Genomic DNA, 18,982 nt, shown 5'->3' with positions numbered 1-18,982 from the left:
TCTGGCAAAGAAGTAGGGATGCCATGAGAAGAGATGCAGAGAAGCATGGTGTGTTTTCAGAAAACTAGAAATTAAGGAACAAGCAAGTAGTCAAAGAGTGATGGGGGAAAGTCAGGTGGACACCTGGGGCAATTTGAGCCTCAAGCTAATCATTATAGAAGCACGTGCTATTAAATAGGTAATACATTACTTATTAAATAGGTAATGATTCTTAGTAAAGAAAAATGCATATGTACTAATATAAATAAAAGAATGAAGAAAAGAATAAAAGAATGACAAATCAACTGGAGGGTAAAGGAAAGCTTTCTCTTAGAGGGGAATGCCAGCTAATAAATGTACAAGAAAGGAAGGAACTAGAAAATCACCGTTTGACAACCACCAAAGTATTAACTGTTGTAGACAATGATATCCCTGGGTGCTAGACCAGCGAAGGCAAATTCTGTGAGAAACGATTACACAAAGGATCTCCATGCAAGGTCGATATTAATTACGAATGGAACAGTAACTTTATAGTGGAAGAACCAGACAGTCTGAAATGAAAGACTGAGAAACTGTTCCGGATTTTTAAAAACTAGATTAGACAAATGAGAACAAAATGCAGTATGGGATCTTGGACCAGAAAATAAGTGTTTTGCTACAAAAGACATTGTTGGGACAATGGGTAAAACTTAAATAAGGTCTGTAAAGTAGCCTCGTAAATGGAGAGAATAATAAAGTGAGTGCAAAACTTTAACATTTGGGAGAATCTACTTGTATATAAAGATATGGGAATTCTTTGTACTATTTTTGCGAATTTTCTCTGTTTGAAATTATTTCAAAATTTAAAAAATTGCAAATGAAGGAGATGGCATTAAACCAAAGAAGGCCATTTACAGCCGTCACAGAGGTGTGCGTCTGACGCATCCTGCAGTCCTCCGCAGCTCATCCCAAACGGCGTAGGCCTCTGGGCAGCTTTCAGAGGGCGTGACCCACTCATATCTCTCTGGGTCCATATGCATAAATTTTACAAGGTGCAATCACAGGGAACATACCATTTGGTAATCATTTTCTTAGATAACTTTTAATGTCTAAAAATTGTTCCACTGAAGTCAATAGGCCAAATTTCCTAACAACAGCCCGCATTATTGGGTACTCAGATTACTTTTCCAGCAGATCCTTGAGAGGCAACAGTGAAGATATTTGAGCACCATCAAGCACATGTCTTTTCTTCTGTGGCACATTCTGATCCAGCTGTACGCAGGTGGCCGGCCCCTGCTCCTTTCTGTGGAGGTTGTGCCCCCGCACGCAGCATGTGAGAGCCTTTGCTCTGTCTTTGAATGTCTTTGCCACTGTCTTTGAATGCTGATGCATCTCAACAATGTAATCTGCATTTAGACCACAGAATAAGTGGTATTGAAATAATTAAGCAATATTCTTAAATTAGTAGATCAGAATGGTTACTAGTAAATCTCTCTAATGCTTTTTCTCTGGTTGTTTCTTTGGGTTCCTGACATAAAAAGGTGATTAATTTCATTTTCATAATTTTTTTTACAATTACATACTTCCTTACAAACCAGTATGAACCACAATCATCTATTTGTGTCTCACTCTACCACTAACATGTGGGCAACATCCATGTCTTAGTGTACCCTCAGAAGGCAGCACGCTGCTGAGCTGGGAAGGACTCAGTACAACTTTGTGGAATGGAAATAGCAATGCACTCTTCAAGGAGAAAGGAGGAAATGCTCAGAGGTGAAACAGAAGAATGTGTTGAATGGTTGGTTGCCTTTATAATTTTCATTTATTTCTTCAACATGCTTTTACTGAGTAGCTCTCACATTCCCTGAACCGTGCTAGGTCCTGGGGAGACAGAACAGGCAAGTTCTCAGAACTTAAATTCTCTGGAGGGAGCATACACAGGAGGGATGGACAGATGGATGGACAAATGGATGGATAGACAGACAGATGGAGTGCTAATGTTAATACAGATTATGACAGTGCAACCGAAGAAGTAGTTGGTGTGGCAATAAAATAATGGGAAGGGAAGTTTAGAGAGCAGCGTCAAAGAAGGCTTCCCAGCAGTGGTGAAATTGAAGCAGACACTTGAAATGAAAGGAGGAGAATCTAATACTTGAAATAAAGGGAGGAGGATGGGAAGTGCAATGGAAGATCTTCCAGGCAAAGTCAATCACAAGTGCAAGAAAGGGTGAGGAAAGCACCTGGCATGTGTGGCAGATGGCAGAAGGCTCCACCTGAAGGGCTGTTCTAGGCCAGCCAGGGCACCAGGTGAGCCTGGAGAGGTGGGCACAGCCTAGTGGTGCAGGACTGATGAAAGCTTAGAAATAAATTTGGATTTTCTTCCAGTGCTTTGGGAAGCCCTTGATGGGTTTCCAGCAGGGAATGACGTGATATAATTTACATATTTTAAAGATCTTTCTGGCTGTGTGGAGAAGGGACTGAAGGAAGGGGCAGACTGGTTTGCTGATGTGAGTAAAAGCATTCAAACTGAGTGAAATGATCAATAGCATACTAGCAAACATCCAGCTACGTGCTAGGAAAGCTGTTTTTCACAAATGCGTGTAGACAGAAGTTGAATTGGAGAAGTCCTTCATGAGCCCATTTTACACAAGGGCTCTTTTACGGTCCGTAGATTTTTATTACCCATCCTTTTTATTGAAGTATAACATACCCACAGAAAACCACACATCAAAATGTACAACCTTATGAGTTAAAAAATGCAAATATCCCTTTGTAATCACCACTCAGACCAAAACATAGAGTATTATCTGCAGCCATTTAGCTCCCTTGTGTTTTTCCTCCTTTTTATTCTCTTTACTCTCTCCACTATCATGACCTCTAACCTATGGATTATTTTTGCCTATTTTTAAACTTTGTGTGATGAATGGAATCAAATAATACGTTTGTTGTGTGTACCATCAGGTCATTCGTTCATGATATCTGTTAATATACCATTTGTCCATGTGGGAATCTACACCAGTTTATCCATTCTACCATTGGTTATCATTGGGGTTGCTTCTAGCCCTTAGCTCTATGAATCATGCTGCTATGGAAATACTTGCCATATGTTTTGGTACATGTGTGTGCATGTTGTGGTTGGATATATACCAAGTGCTAAAATTGTTGTTCTATGTATGATCAGCGTTGATGGACACAGCCAAGTAGTTTTCCAAGTTATTGAACCAGGTGCACTCTCACCAACCCCACAGGAAGGCTCCAGTTGCTTCATATCTTCACCAACACTTGGTATTTTCTGTTTTAATAATTTTAGATGTGGTGGGTACCTAATTGTGATTTTAATTTTATTTCACTTATCTGATAATGAATGAGGTTGAGAGACTTTTCATTGAGTCTTGACCATTCAGGCATCCCTTTGTGAAGTACATGTTCAGATACCTTTCCATTTTTCTATTGGATCAGCTATTTCTTATTAACTTCTTCTTTATAAATTCTGGATTCTAGCCCTTTCTTGATTCTTTTGATTTCAGTGGTCTTTTCTCTCTCTGTAGTTCACCTCTTCACCCTCTTAATGATGTTTTCTAGTAAAAAGAAGTTCTTACTGTTAATTTGCCTACTTTATTACTTTTTTTAATATTAGTTTGGGCATCCTGTTTCAGAAAACTTTGACCATCCCACATTCATGGAGATGTTCCTCTACATTATCTTCTAGAGGCTTTTTTTCCTTTCATATTCAGAAATAACATCACTTTGTGTGTGTGTTGTGAGGTAGGGATCAGGATTCATTTGCCCATATGGCAATCCCATCAACTCAGTACATTTGCTGTGGACACAAATTCTCTCCCAAATACTCTGCAAGGTCATTTTTGTTAAATATGACTTTCTTCGTAAGCCACATGTAACGGGAAGTCAGTATTGATGTTTTGACATGGGTATGGAAGTAGAACACATGCAGCATCCCAAAGTGAGGTGCCAGGCCAAAGTGCACAAGTTAGGAAGGGAAAGAGCTAGAATCACTTCTCCAGTTTTTGGATTCCTCAGGTTGACCAGTGATCTAAAGGGAGGAATCAGGTGTGGGAGGAGAAAGGATTCTGTGATGAGAAATTTTTGAAAAGGCCATTAGGATGCCAATGTCAGCTCCTCTGTCTAATGGCAGGAGGGGCCTGCCTCTCACCTGGGACCCTTAAGCTGAGGATCAACAGGGATATTGGAGAATAAGGTGCCATCTCTTGGTTGGGAGGAGAGTTGACTAGGGTCTGGACCTCTTCTGGGCATCTTGAGGGTGAGGGATCAGGTCACATTCCTCAAGGCTGTCAGAGAGGAATGTGTGGGTTGTGTTGACCCCCATCATTGGGGCCACGTGGTGGGGCAGAGGGACCTCAGCTTCAAGAAGCCAGAGGTGTTCATCAGGTTCCTAAGAAGGCTGAAATTGCTGAAGGGGACCATTAAGAGCATAAATGCAGCCACTTGGGTCAAGGAAACTGGAAATAAGTGACCCTGTGATAGGAATCTCCAAGGAACCAGTTAAACGGCCCACAAGGGCAAGTGAGCCTTCAACATCTGCCAGGCCTGGGGGCCATAAGATAGGGTATGGAGTACCCTCAGGTCAAACTTCCCTCCTTCTGCCTCCACATAGCAGAAGATGCCAGGCCTCACCCCTTTACAGCAGGCAGGAGCGCCCACAGGCCTAGAGGAGCCAGAGGAAAGGCTTACCTGAAGTGAAGTTTGGAGATGGTGGTGTTGATTAGCCCCATGGACAGAATACATTCTGTTTATGGTGCACACTATGTATAACTCAGGAGACATGCCCGATTCTCATCCAGTGGAAGGAATGACCCTTCTGAATTCCCCCACTGAATTTTTTTAAGGAGATCAGAGGGAGACCAAAATTAAGTTGCGTTTTGATTGTCTCCCCCAAGTTGTGCTCATTCAGTTTCCCTGAATCTTTCTCTAGGCGGATAACTCCCTACTCAGCACCACCCTAGGCGGGGGTGCCTGGTTGCTCAGGGACTGTCACCCCTGTGTGGGGTCCCCCAGAAGGGTCTTTGGGGCAGGATCCCACCTTGTGCCCTGGGGCATAGCTGTGCTTCTTTGATGCACAATTATAGGTAATCAAGCAATCTCTGTGGAGGAAATGGAGAGAGAAACACAATACCGACTGCTGAAGGAGGGAAGAAAAATTCCCTTTCTGGCCACTGTCCTAGTATGTGGCCTCCTAGCCGCTCAGTGTTTACCCACAGGGAGAGCCTTAAAGGATGTAAGTGATGCATCTTAATCTAAGGTGACACAAACAAAGTGCATTACTTATCCCTTATTTCCAGTTATCCAAATGTGCATTATTCTTGTATGTTCTTTGAACCTCAATGCAAACCACAGAATCCGGTCTCAAATTTAAAACCAGTGATGTTTTGCAACTTTGCTAGGAAGAAAATACCTTGCGTTATGGGAGTAAAGCCTTTCTCATTCTTGAGTTTGTATTTTTCCATTTTTCAAGACTCCATGGGTATTACAGATATCATCATGCAATTTAGAATTTATTCCCCCTGGAGAGTCAGGTGGCTTCAAGGTGTCTTCAAGGTGATTTATAGCAAGTGAAGTTTGCAGAATTATGGAGAGTGGTGATAAGGGTAAAGTAAGCCAAGAAAGAGGGAGGAAAAAAAGAAGAAAAACAATGTTGATTAGAGGATTTAGGACCAGGTGATGTGGTTTAAAGCTCAGGGAAGAAAGTGAGACGCTCCGACACAGCACGTTGTAGCAAGAGATGCTGCACTCTTTGCCATATGGAGCTGAACAGGCTCCAGGGAGACAGGCTGAAGCAGGGAGTGTAGACAAAATCATGACATCACCCTGGTCTATACCCTCAAGGAGTGACTGAGAGCCTGCAGTCCACTCTCATCCCCTTTAAGCCAGGGGCCTGCTGGATTTCAGCCTTTTTCATCACTCATGCCTTTTTGTGATGGAATGTTTCCCATTGCTGGTTTGGGAAATCAAGCTTTCATCAGCTCATGAACTAGCCAGTTAACAGCATTTGTCAATAAGGATCATTTCCTCGCTGCTCATTCTCATTCTTTCTTGCCCCTATCAACACTCTAGCCATCTGTGTGACCTCGTGTGAACCACAAACAGAGTGAAAAGTATCCCCAAACTCTGACCTAGACTTAGTGTAATTCCACATCGCTGCCGGTGCTGAGTGGTCTAACTCTGTGTACTAGGCAGGACTAGGCCCAGCTGGGCTTTGTGCCCTAAGTCAGGCTGCTGGCTTTCTTTGCATACTGTGGAAACCAACCTGGGGAGTTGGCTCAATTTCTTTGTCATTATTCCAAAGGATCCCCTTTAACTCAAGATTTGATGAAGCAACCAAAAAAGTCTTGTTGTAAAGAATGGAACAATATTATAGAAAGGGAGGCTGTGTATGTGAAATGTAAGATATATAGTCATAATATAGTCATATCGTATAACATGTAACAGGTGGGGCTGGCTTCTTTCTGTGCCTGTTGCTTATGCCCTGTTGTGGGCAGCGCTGAAGGTTAGTTTGAACCCCTTCCCCACTCTCTGTGTAACATAGTCATATAACATATAGTCAAAATCTCAAGGATAAGTTGCTTTAAAATATAATATGTTTGTAGAAAATTTGAGGCATGGTGAGGCCAGCAAATCAGGAGACAACTACCATTGCCAAGGTAGTTTGTTACTCACAATTCCCAAAAGGAGAGGGCACGCCACGCCATAGGGAGCCACATGAGAAGGACCATACTGGGCTGATCAGGTGGCAGAGGGAGCAAGAGGAAAATGTGGGCAAGAGCCTTTATTGTGCTTTCCAAGGGGAGGAACAGGAGAGGAGGGGTAAGCAGGCTTAGGATGGACTAGTTTGAAAATTTCAGTGGCAGTGGGCTCTGGGGCTTAAGGGCTGTCCCTAGTTGCCTGGTACCTGATCCTGGGGTGATTAGGGCAGGTGGAGAGTGGCCTGGAGTGTGAGAGCCCAACAGAGGAGGTGGTGGGGATATGGGCTTTGGACTGATGGGTTTGTATTTGAAAGGCACACTTGAGAGAGGGTTGTTTACTATCTCTAGGAATTGGTAAACCCTGAGGGGCGTGCTGTCTCTCTACGGTCAACAAAGCCCCAAGATGTCAAAGCATGAAATATAGAAAATAAAAGACATAGTTAATACACAAGTACAACACCTGCGCAGCACAAGCTCATTTTGTGGTGGGAGGAGAAAGTACAGAGCTGACGAGGCAGGTGGTGCCATGCTCATTACAACCCCTCCTTCCCCAGGCAGATGAGTTTCCAGAGGGACCATGCCTGAGGGGGCACCTCTGCCCTGCTCACCACACCCCTCTGAACTGTTACCCCCTGGCTCTCTTCTGCATCTCATACCTCTCCAGAGGGGTTCCTGGCTGTTTTAGCTCTCTCTTTTTCATTTATCTGTGTTAGGATTTTGTTAAATTAACATTGGTTAAGTAGAGCCCTGGGATACCAGATGGTGAGTCACTCTCAGCAAAAGACCACAAGAGAAAGTGAAGTAGAGAAATTTATTACTCACAGGTCCTGGAGGAAGTACCTGGCTCGCCTCGAGGGGCCACATGGGAAAGTCAAGGCAGGGTGCAGGCAGAGAGAGAGAGAGGCAGGACCTGGGGCTCGTGCCTTTATTAGGGTCTGTGGATGCAGTGCTTCGGGTTTCCTGGGCTAAGTCCAGATTCATCAGTTCTAACCAAAAGAGAGGGGTTGTAGTGAACTCCACAGGGGTGTTATCAAAGGGTCTTACAAGGGCAAGGCCCTGGGAGATGGTGGAGACTCTTTGTCACAAGGGCTATTGGGGAAGTTCTATCAGGAACTTACATTTGCTTGTGATTCTGTGAGCTGTCATCCATGGCATGTGCTTGCTGAGGGGCTAGTGTCAATTTAAGGTCTCTGCAGGCCATCTGGCCAAACAAAATGGATGCTGAGGCAGCAACAGCATCGAGTAGCTGAGCTAAACTCTCAGCAACCTCCCAATGCAGGTGAGTAAGGATACCCTTGTCCTTGTCCCCCAGTGTCTGGCACAGCACTGCTATAAACACTCAATACACATTGGGGAATCTGTGACTTGAGCACCTATGACCACCAAAGACATCCTATCCACTCCACACAGCAGTTCTGAAGGGCAGATGCTATAACTGTGAAAAAGTCTCCATCTCAGCCCACATTGGCTCAAATTCAAATTTAAGTGCTTTAAGCAGGTAGGGCTGGCTTCTTTCTGTGCCTGTTGCTTATGCCCTATTGTGGGCAGCGCTGAAGGTTAGTTTGAATCCCTTCCCCGCTCTCTGTGAAGTCTCACGGTCATCCCATGCCCGGCAGTTGCTGAGGAAGGCCCAGGGTGCGACACCTCGTCCCTGGTCCCTTGTTGGCATCCTTCTCTGACGGGCACCCGCGCACCTCCCCTGGCTGCAGGGCCCAGGCTGTTGCTGTTTAATCATTCTGTGCCTCATTTACATACTGGCCACAGGAGCCTGACACTGCTAAACATAAATGGTTTCCTTACATATGTTTTCTTTAGGGCATTTGCCCGTGTTCTAATAGGGGTGTTCATCTTATAAGAGTCCTTTATAGATCCTAGGTGAGTTTTTTGTCAGGAATGTGGTTTGCAGATGTTCCCTCTGGTCTGTAGCTTGTCTTTTCACCTTCTTAACAAGGTCTTTCACAGAGCAAAAGGTTTTCATTTTAATTAAGTCCAATTTATCAGTTTTGCTTTTGATGTCACCAAATCCAATGCCCCAAAGATTTTCTCCTATTTTTTCTCCTAAGGGTTTTATAGGTTTGTGTTTTAAACACAAATCTATGATCCATTTGGACTTAATTTTTGTTTAAAATGTGAGGTTCAGGTTTTTTGTTTATGTTTTGGGGTTTTTTGTGTCTTTTTGCTGATGGATATCTCCTTTGCAAATGGATATCCATTTATTGAAGACTACCCATGGGGTTACTCTTCCACCTTTGTCAAAAGTAGTTGGCCAGTACTTGCTTTGGCAGCACATACACGAAAATTGGAGTGATACAGAGAAAATCACCATGGGCCCTGTGCAAGGATGAATGAAAATTTGTGAAGGATTCCGTATTTTTTAAATGGCACTGAATTTTCCACTTAGAAATAGTTAAAATGACCAGCCCTGGTGGCTTAATGGTTAAGTTTGATGTGTTGCTTCAGTGGCCCAGGTTCAGTTCCTAGGCGCAGACATACAGCACTCATCTGTCACTGGCCATGCTGTGGTGGCAGCTCACATACAAAAAGAGAAAGATTGGCAGTGGATGTTAGCTCAGTGCAAGTCTTCCTCAGCAAAAAAAAAAAAAAGTTAAAATGGCCAATTTGATGTTATAAATCATATTTTACCACAATTTTGTTATATTTTACTACAATTTTAAAAACTTATGATGTAATATTACAACAATGATTGAATTGTATGCTTTAAATGGGATAATTTTATGGTATGCAAATTATATCTCAATAACGCTGTTAAAAAAAATGCAGCCGAAGAAAAAAAAAACAACAATTGGCTGCAATTGTGTAGATCTCTTTCTCAGTTCTCTGTTCTGGACCATTTGTCTGTGTAGCTGTATAGTAAGCTGTGGCTGTCTAATAAGTCTTAAAGGGAAATAGAGTGCTTAATCCCATATTACTTTTGTTTTTCAAAATTGTTTTAACTCTTCTATTTCGTTTGTCTTTCCATATCAATTATATAAACACTTCTCTATATCTACAAAAATCTTGCTGGGATTTTGATAAAAATTGCATTAAACCTATAGATCATTTGGGGAGATATTTTTACTATGTCGAGTCTTCCAGTCCATGAACATAGTATGTCTCACCATTTATTTAGATCTTCTTTTATTTTTTTCATCAGTATTTTATACCTTAAGCATACAAGTCCAGTACATGTTTTGTTAGATTTATATTGAAGTCTTTCATCTGTTTACTGAGTGATTGTGGATGGTGTCATATTTTTAATTTCAGTGCCCCTGTGTTTGTTGCAGTATGTAGGAATATGGTTTATTTTTTTACATTGATCTTATGTCCTGTGAGCTTGCTGAACTTACCTATTCTAGGAATCTTTTGTAGATTCTTTGGGGTATTTTCTGTGTTGGCTGTCATGTCATCTGCAAATAGGGACAGTTTATTTCTTCCTTTCCAATCTGTATGCCTTTGTTTTCTTTTCTTGCCTTATTGCTCTGGCTTGGACTTCTGGTACAATGTTGAATAAAGTGGAGAGAGCAAATATGGTCCCTAATCATAGGTGGAAAGAATTCAGTCTTTCAGCATTATCTATGATGTTAGCTGTAGTATTTTTGTAGAATTCTGTACCAAGTTGAAGAAATTCCCCTCGATTCATGGTGTTCTGACGGTATTATCATGAATATATGATTGTGTGATTTGTCATCTTTAGCCTATTAATCTGGTGGATTACATTAATAAATCTTGAATGTTAAGCCCTCCTCGTATTTCTGGAATAACTCCTACTTGGTTGTAGGATTACACTATGACCAAGTAGGATTTATAATATATATATATATTTATGTATAGGTATGAATTTTTTATATATGCATATACAACTTTATATGTATACATATATACACACACTTATATGTTTTTACACCATGACCAAGTAGGGTTTATATTATTTATAATATTTATTTATATAGTACATTATTGCATAGAAATGATATTTGTGTTTATATTCATAAGGAATATTAATTACTTTTTTATGTACTGTATTTCTTAGATTTTGGTATTAACGTAATACTGGCCTCATAAAATTAGTTCAAAAATGTTACTTTCTCATCTGTTTTCTGGAAGAGACTTTGTAGAATTGGTGTTAATTCTTGTTTAAACATGTGGTACTATTCTTCAAAATTCCTCAGAAATAAGGTGAGCCTGGAGATTTCTCTTTTGAGAGATTTGAAATTACAAATTAAATTTCTTTAATAGCAATGGGGATATTCCAATTATCTATTTCATGTTGAGTGAGTTGTAGTAGTTTGTGCTTTCCAAGGAATTGGTCTGTTCATCCAAGTGACCAAGTTTGTGTGTACAGAATTGTTTGAAATGATCCCTTATTATGCTTTTGGTGTCTGAGAACCTGTAGCAACATCCCATTTCATTCCTGTTATATATAATGTGTGTCTTCTCTTATTTTCTTTGTCAGTCTTGCTAAAGGTTTGACAATTTTATTGATGTTTTCAAAAAGTCAGCTTCTTATTTCATTGATTTTTCTCTATTGTTTTTCTGCCTTCAATTTCATTGGTTTCTGCTCTTATCTTTATTATTTTCTTCCTCTGGCTGGCTGTGGGCTTATTTTGCTAGTTTCATAAAGTAGAAGTTTATATTATTGATTGGAGACATTTTTCCTTTTCTGATACAAGCATTAAGTGCTATAAATTTCCTTCTCAGCAGTGCTCTAGCTGTGTCTTACAAATTTTGATTTGTTGTATTTTTATCTTCTTTCAACTCAATATATTTTTTATTTCTCTTGAGTCTTCTTCTTTGACCCATGGATTATTTAGCAGTATGTTGTTCAGTTTCCAAGTATTTGGAAATTTTCCTTTTATCTTTCTATTATTGACTTCCAGTTTTGATTCCATTGTGGTGAGAACACATTCTGTATGAGTTCAATATTTGATTTTTTAATGGTTTCTCTAAGTATTGCATTAAATATATGTAACTTACTGCAGTCTATTGGTGTTGGTATTTTACCAATTTGAATGAAATGTAGTTGCTTTACCTTCCTTTAAGTCCGTTTACCCTGCCCTATTTATAATTATCTTGAATATTTCTTCTATATAGTACTTTGAGAAGCACATCAGGCAATGTTATAATTTTTGCTTAAACCATCAGACATAATTTAGAAGAGGAGAATTAAAACTTCTTGTATTACCCAAATTTTTAATCTTTTCATTGTTTTTTCTTCCTTCCTGGAGGTTTCTTTTATTATCATTTCCTTTCCATTTTAAGAACTTCCTTAGCCGTTCTTTTAGGGTAGGTCTGCTAGTGACAAATTCTCTTAGATTTCCTTCATCTGAGAATGTCCTAATTTTCCTTTCATTCATGATGGATATATTTGCTGGATGTAGAACTCTGAGTTGACAGTTCTTTTCCTTCAGCACTTAGAGAATGTTATTCCACTTCCTTCTGGTCTTACTGGTTTCAGATGATAAATGCATTGTCACTTGAATTGTTTGTCACCTATAGGTAAGATGTCATTTCTCTTACTATGTTTTCAAGGTTTTTTCTTTGCCTTTAGTTTTCAGGAGTTTGATTATTTTGTGTTTGACATAGATTTCTTGAATTTATAACATTTCATGTTCATTCAGCTTCTTGAATCTGCAGGTTTAAAATTCCTGCCAGATAATTCCAACATCTGTGTTATCTAAGTGTTGGCATCTATTGCTTGTCTTTTCTCATTCAAGTGGAGCTTTTCTTAGTTCTTTGTATGATGAGTGATTTTCAGTTGTACCCTGGATAGTATGTTCTGAAATTCTGAACCCTATTTAAAGTTTCTTTTAGCTGGCATAAAGTCCGCCTTGGACACCAGGCTGGCAGAGGAAGGAAGGCACTTCCTTGTTACTGCCAGGTGGGAGTGGAAGACAAAGTTCCCCACCCAACCCCTGTGTCTACCCTGAGGAGAGAGGGGCACCTTGTAATTGCTGAGCTGCTGAGCATTGCAGAGGACAGTGGGATACCTCATTTCAGGCCAGCAAGAGTAGAAGTCTAGGCTTCCCACTCAGCCTTTCTGACAGGGGTGGGTGGAATCACAGTTTTTTCCATACTATTTGGCTAGAGTACTGTGGTCATTGTCCAGAAGTCTTCCATCTTGCTAGGCCACATCTTTACATGTCCTTTGGCCAGAGAGAGCAGATATTTTTTTGAGTGTGTCTTTTGGCATACCCAGGTGGCTAGCTGGTCCAGAACCCAGTGCAGAACATATGAGGCGTAAAGGCCACCAGGGACCTCATCATTGTATTGTTTTTCAGATCCTGAGGTCCTTAGCGAGTCTACCTTTTACTGTCTTACCTTTCAGAATCTTTCTAGTTTTTCAATTTTTTTTTTCAGTTTTGCTTTTTTGTTTGTTTTTTCTTTTTTTAGTATATAATGCCAAGAGTTTTAAGCTGTTCTTAGTGCTACAAGCAGGGAAAAATGTGCCTGCTTCATCTTGTCCTGGAACTGGAACCTCACATTGTTAAATTATTTTATCCCATCCATGCAGGCTGGGTGTGCTCGTGGGCAGCCATGTTATTCTAATCAGTACTCTGTTTTTCTGCCACTGAACACTTCACTTGTTGACCGTTACTTTTCAGCAAGTATAATGGTCAAATGTATTTATTTGAGGTCCTGTTTCATTTTCATACCTTCTCATTTTAAGCCCTATCTATTTCCCCATGTTGGTTAGATCAAATAAGTAAACCAAGAATTTTACGTGGATAACCATACATTCCTCATTTTTGTGTTTCTCTTATTCAGTTGTTTACAAGGCTTTAACAAGGAGAACCCACTGTTAGAGAGACAGGAGAGGCTGGCTCTACAGCTCCAGAAGCAAACACAGTGAATTTCTACTGTTACTGCCAGAAACAGCTTAGCATCTCAGGCCACCAAACTACAAACTTGGGCAGACCCTCCTTTCTTTCTTACTGCCCAGTTGTTAGCCTTGTCCTCAAATTTTTCCTTCCAGTTCCTGCCCGCCCCATCTCTCCAGGTTTTGCTCTCATGTCTGTGCACCTCCACACAGTGCTGGAGGCCACTCCATGGACACCGTGGATGGTGGAAGGGGGCAACCCTGCCTCCTGCTGTGGTGAGAATCGAGTTCTCTGAGAACCAGGTCCCATTTTGCAGGCATATCTTCCCATAGCAGTATGCCTTAATAATTCAAGTTCTGGTACCTCATTTGCAGGCACTACTGTTTAAAGACATGTGCCTTGGGCACACGTGCTGCTGTGGCTTTAGGTTCATCGTCATTTCACTGGTTATGATTGTAGCCTTGCTGGAAAAAAAAAAAAAACGTTTTTGTGATGAATAGCAAAAGGATTTAAATTCCTTAGTGCCTTTTTTTGTTTAATATCTATGTTCTTCCAATTAGAAAAGTGATATGTGACTATTAGGGAAAATTCAGAAAGCATGTAAAAGAACAAACATGAACAACAAACAAACAATTATCAAATCCCGTCACTCAAAACTTATGACTGATAATATTTTTATTCCTTGTTTATATTACACAATCAATCCATACTCATATGTCAATACGTTCTCTCTCTCTGTCCCTCTGTCTCCTCTCTCTCTCTCTCCATCTTCCCCTGCCCCTTCCCTCTCCCTCTCCTGAATGCCTTTCTGCATTACCCCCTTATACTGCTGCATTTCATTTAGATTCTGATGGGTCTCCTCCCCCAATCCCAGAGAGGATCAGAGTGCAATTCATTCCACTACTACTTTTACATCCTCCGTCAACTTACTTGACCTTCTTCTCGACCTCATCCTTTGGCCCAAAAAGAGCACAGTACACCTGCATCTCTCATTTCTCCTTCCCCAACTTCCTCTCTGCCAGAGTCACTGCAAATAGTGGGCTTCCCATTTCTTGATCATGAAGTCTTGAGGTCTCTCCCTGGCAGATAGTAAAAATTCTCTGATCTAGTCAGAGAATCTAGGTCTCCCTCAAAAAGCCTTGAAAAGTTCTACTACTGGAATTCAGAAAATTGCTTACTTGCTTTTTTATTACCACTAAGCCTGAGTTTCAAGACTATAATCTTATAAAGGAGGTTAAGAGAAGCCAACATTGAGACTCAGAGCTGATCAGTGACCGCTTTGATTCTGAGTGTAAGTCAGCCTTAAAAGGGAAACCTGAAACATAATTTAAGGAAGAAAGATGTAAACATTCAAGATGGAATGCTCATTACAATATAGTGTGGCTGCACCAAAATTTATCCCACCGTTCTCCTCCCCTATGGATGATGTTCAGACTTTTGCTATTGCGAATAATGCTGTGTCACGGGGGGAGGCTGTTATATATACATTTTTCTATACTAGAACTCAACTTTTGTGGGATAAAATCTTAAAACTGTGATTCAAAGGGCATGTACATTTTAATGTTTAGTGTATGCTGGCACATCCTTTCTCAGTTCACATTCCCACCCCTAGTGTGTGAGGGGCACATCTCCACCACCACTGGATGTGAGGTATTCTTTTTGAGTTTTGAAAATATCATCAGATTAAAAAACAAAAGTAGTCTGTTTTTGTTTTTCTTATTTTTTTATTTTTGCTTTGCATTTCCTTGACTGCTTGTGAAGTGTGATAGGCAGTGCATTCTATCAAACCCTTATCAGCTATCCCCAAAACCTCTTTTACAAGAAGGACTTTTACTCATTTTCATCTGTGACTGTTGTTCTTTGTCAACTGTGTAAGCTCTTTGTACATTAGGAAGTCTAATTTTTGGTCAAGAGTGGTGCAAATAATTTCACCCAGTCTCTTCTTAACTTTGTGTATATCTCATTCTATTTTACTGTAGGAATGCATACCACAAGCAAGAAGTATAAGAAGTATGAATTTTTAACAAAGGACTTAAAAATCTAAATAATGGAGAGAGATACTATGATCATGGGTGGGGAAACTAAATTTGAAGACATCAGTCCCTTGGAAATTAATATAGACATGCATTGCTTAACGACGGGAACACATTCTGAGAAATGTATCATTAGGTGATTTCATTGTTGTGCAAACATCATAGACTGTGCTTACACAAACCTGGATGGTATAGCTTCCTACACACCTAGGCTATATGGTACTAATCTATGGGACCACCATCGTATATGTGGTCCATCATTGACTGAAACATCGTTATGTAGCACATGACTATATATAAGTTAAACACGCAGTTTTAATCAGTACCCTAGGTTTTTGTTTTAACTGAGCCCAAACTCACAAATATCACCAAGAAATGCTTGATAAAGAATATAAGGGGACTTGTGACATATGCTAAAAGCATCGCTTATCTATTCTAGTGCATTGGCACCAAAATGAAAAGAATAAAAATCACTGAGAGTAGAGATTTTACAAACAGATTGAAGCATAGATGTATTTTAACTCAGTGGGAGAAGATGGCATATTTAATGAATATCTTATCCTGATCAATGATGGTAGAAGAAAATAGAATTGGATGCCATCAATATGCCATGTAGATGAGTAAATTCCAGATGGTTTTTAAATCTAAATGTAAGGTAAAAATTCAGACGACACAGATATTAGGAGAAAGTTTAGAAGACTATCCAGGGAGGCCTTCTTAAGTCCAGAATGATAAAGAAATCGATTGGCAGATTTGGCTACATAATAGTACTTCAGCATATTTTCTTTTGATCTTTTACGTAAGCACTTTTACATTCTTGAGGAAATGCCATATATATGGTTTTTCTCTTGATTTTGTTTTTACTTCTTCAGTGTTTCTCCATGGCATGTAAATCTTTAAAAATGTAACTCCAGTATCTCTCTCTGTTTCACTTTATGCGTGTACTGTCATTTATTCAGAACTTATAATTTTTAAACAAAAGCCACAATTTCTTGAAATTATGTTTTTTCAAAAGTGGAAAACACATTCCATAATATCTTGAATAGAAATTTGACATGAAAGACGCATGGCATACCATGGTACCAACTCTCAGGATGAATCAGTTGGGTGCCATATGGCAAACCAGACCTTGTGCTCTCACAAATAATACAGTGGGAAAACAACATTTAATAAATTGTCAGCACCATTTAGTATAAAACAGGAAGAACATTAGTAGGCCCATTCCCCACACCATTTTTATTTGTAGATAGAAGGTGGAGTACAATGTCCCAAGGACCAGGTGCTGATTACAGATGTTTGGCAAAATTCATATGTAAAATCAAGAACATATCCAGGAGATTTTTCTTTGATAGTATCCCAACAGTTTTCATAAACACTTTTTTACCATCCTTATTGAGGTATAATTGACGTGTAACATTGTATTAGTTTTAGGTGTACAACGTGATGATTTGGTATACATATATATTGAGAAATTATTGCCAAAAACTTAACATCAATCACCTTACATAGTTACAATTTTTTTCTTGTGATAAGAACATTTAAGATCTACTGTCTTAGCACTTTCAAATATACAATACAGCATTATTAACTATAGTCACCATGCCGCACATTACACCCCAGGACCTTATTTGTCTTATAACTGGAGGTTTGTACCTTTTGACCACCTTCAACTGTTTCACTCACCCCCAACCCCTGCCTTTAGCAACAACCAATCTGTTCTCTGTATCTATGAGTTCAGGTTTTTCTAGATTCTTCATAAACACTTTTTAGGAGTTTTAAGAGAAGGAATAGAAATTTGATTCTGCAAATTATGGCAGTAATGTCCACATTGCATAACATTCTGGTACAGATGACTGGAAGAAAGGAGTGGATCCTGTGAGCAGTCACAACTTGAAATGGTGTTACTAGAGACCAGCATAGGTCTTCCCTCATTTTCTCACTGGTGAGAGTTTTTGTAGGGGAATACTTGAGACATCATACATCTGAATTTGTGCAGTACATTTAATAAAGAGGTAGCATAACATAATGGTTAAATAAAAACATACACATGCAACAAACAAAAAACTGCATTTGAATCAGAAGATTTGGGTTCAAATCCCTAAACTGTCACTTACCTGTTGTTAATCTTGGAGAAGTCACTTCACTTCTGAGTCCAAGCTTTCCATTTGTAAAATGAAGGTGTTGGACTTTAGGTTATTTCTAAGGGCTCTTTAAGCTATAACACTGTTCTTATAAATTCTTATAAATGGTAATGATGGAAAGCTGTAGCCTTGATGAGTTTAATGAGATAGAATTCAGCATTGTTGACTACCATAACCAAATAACACATTATCTATTAGTCATTTAGTTAAGCCTAGAAATGAGTCTTTAGTGGTTTGCCGTGAGGCTGTCTTCCTTCCTGTCTAGCCATTTTATAAATGCTATAGGACAGGGATTGGCAAATATGCCTGGTTAGGCAGGTGACTGGAGCCAAAGGGAATCCAAGTGAGTTCTGATAGGCGGGAGTACTGGTGTGCTGAATCTAACCCAATAAAATTTAGTGCTGATGACTACAGAATGGTGAGTTTAGATGGAAAGATAAAGACAAAGAAGCAAACAAAGAACAGCTGTTTAAGTGGGAAGCAAGAGCCCTCATGTAACCAGTAACTTCATGTGAGTTTCTGAAGCCACAGTAAACTGGAATGGGACAGATGGGTCCAACTAATCAAGGCTTTGCGCTTCTCTATCCTGTGGGCCAGATCATGTCTGAAGGGTTCTTGGCCAGAGCAAGGAAGGTCTAGAGGGAGTAATTTCCTGACTCTAGAGAAAGTCTGGTAGGAAGGGAAAGAATAACTACTGAGTGTTCTATTGTCCACCATAAAAATCAGTTGGGCATATTTGTGTGCTTCTATTTCTGGACTCTCTATTCTTTTCCATTGATCTATGTGTCTCATCCTCCACCAATACCACAGAGTCTTAATTACTGTACCTATATGGTAAACCTTAATTTCGAGTACATTGATTCCTCCAACTTTATTCTTTTCAAAATTGTTTTAACTATTTAACTTTCCATATAAATATTGCAGTAATCTTGTCTATATCTATAAAAAAAACTGCTGGATTTTGACAGGAATTGCACTAAATCTGTATGTCAATTTGAGGAATATCAACAACTTTAGTATGTTGTCTTCAAATTCATGAACACATAATGTTTCTCCGTTCATTTAGATCTTTGCTTTATTTCATCCTTGTTTTGTAGTGTTGAGAATACAAGTCCTGTACATGTTTAGTAAGATTTACAACTAGGTATTCATTTATTAATGAGCAATTTTAAATAATATTGTATTTTTAAATTCAGTGTCCACATCTTCATTCATAACAGAGAAATACAAAAAATTTTTGTGTGTTGATCTTGTATCGTGGGACCTTGCTGTAACGCTTATTAGTTCTAACAGTTTTTGTAGATTCCTTGGGG

General features: G+C 39.6%; 1 protein-coding gene and 1 non-coding gene across 5 annotated transcripts in view; both read left to right on the top strand.

The window, feature by feature from the left end:
• OTUD7A (OTU deubiquitinase 7A) overlaps positions 1-18,982 on the top strand; it is a 379,573-nt gene that overhangs the window by 131,952 nt on the left and 228,639 nt on the right. The gene's annotated exons all lie outside the window — the stretch shown is intronic.
• On the top strand, positions 8,947-9,052 carry LOC139078353 (U6 spliceosomal RNA). Its single transcript, XR_011531289.1, has one exon. It is a non-coding gene; the product is annotated as a U6 spliceosomal RNA (small nuclear RNA).

This window comes from Equus przewalskii, chromosome 1, assembly GCF_037783145.1.
Source record: "Equus przewalskii isolate Varuska chromosome 1, EquPr2, whole genome shotgun sequence".
Classification (NCBI taxonomy): domain Eukaryota; kingdom Metazoa; phylum Chordata; class Mammalia; order Perissodactyla; family Equidae; genus Equus; species Equus przewalskii.
The sequence above is the reverse complement of the archived record's forward strand: the minus strand, read 5'-3'. Positions and strand labels throughout refer to the sequence as shown.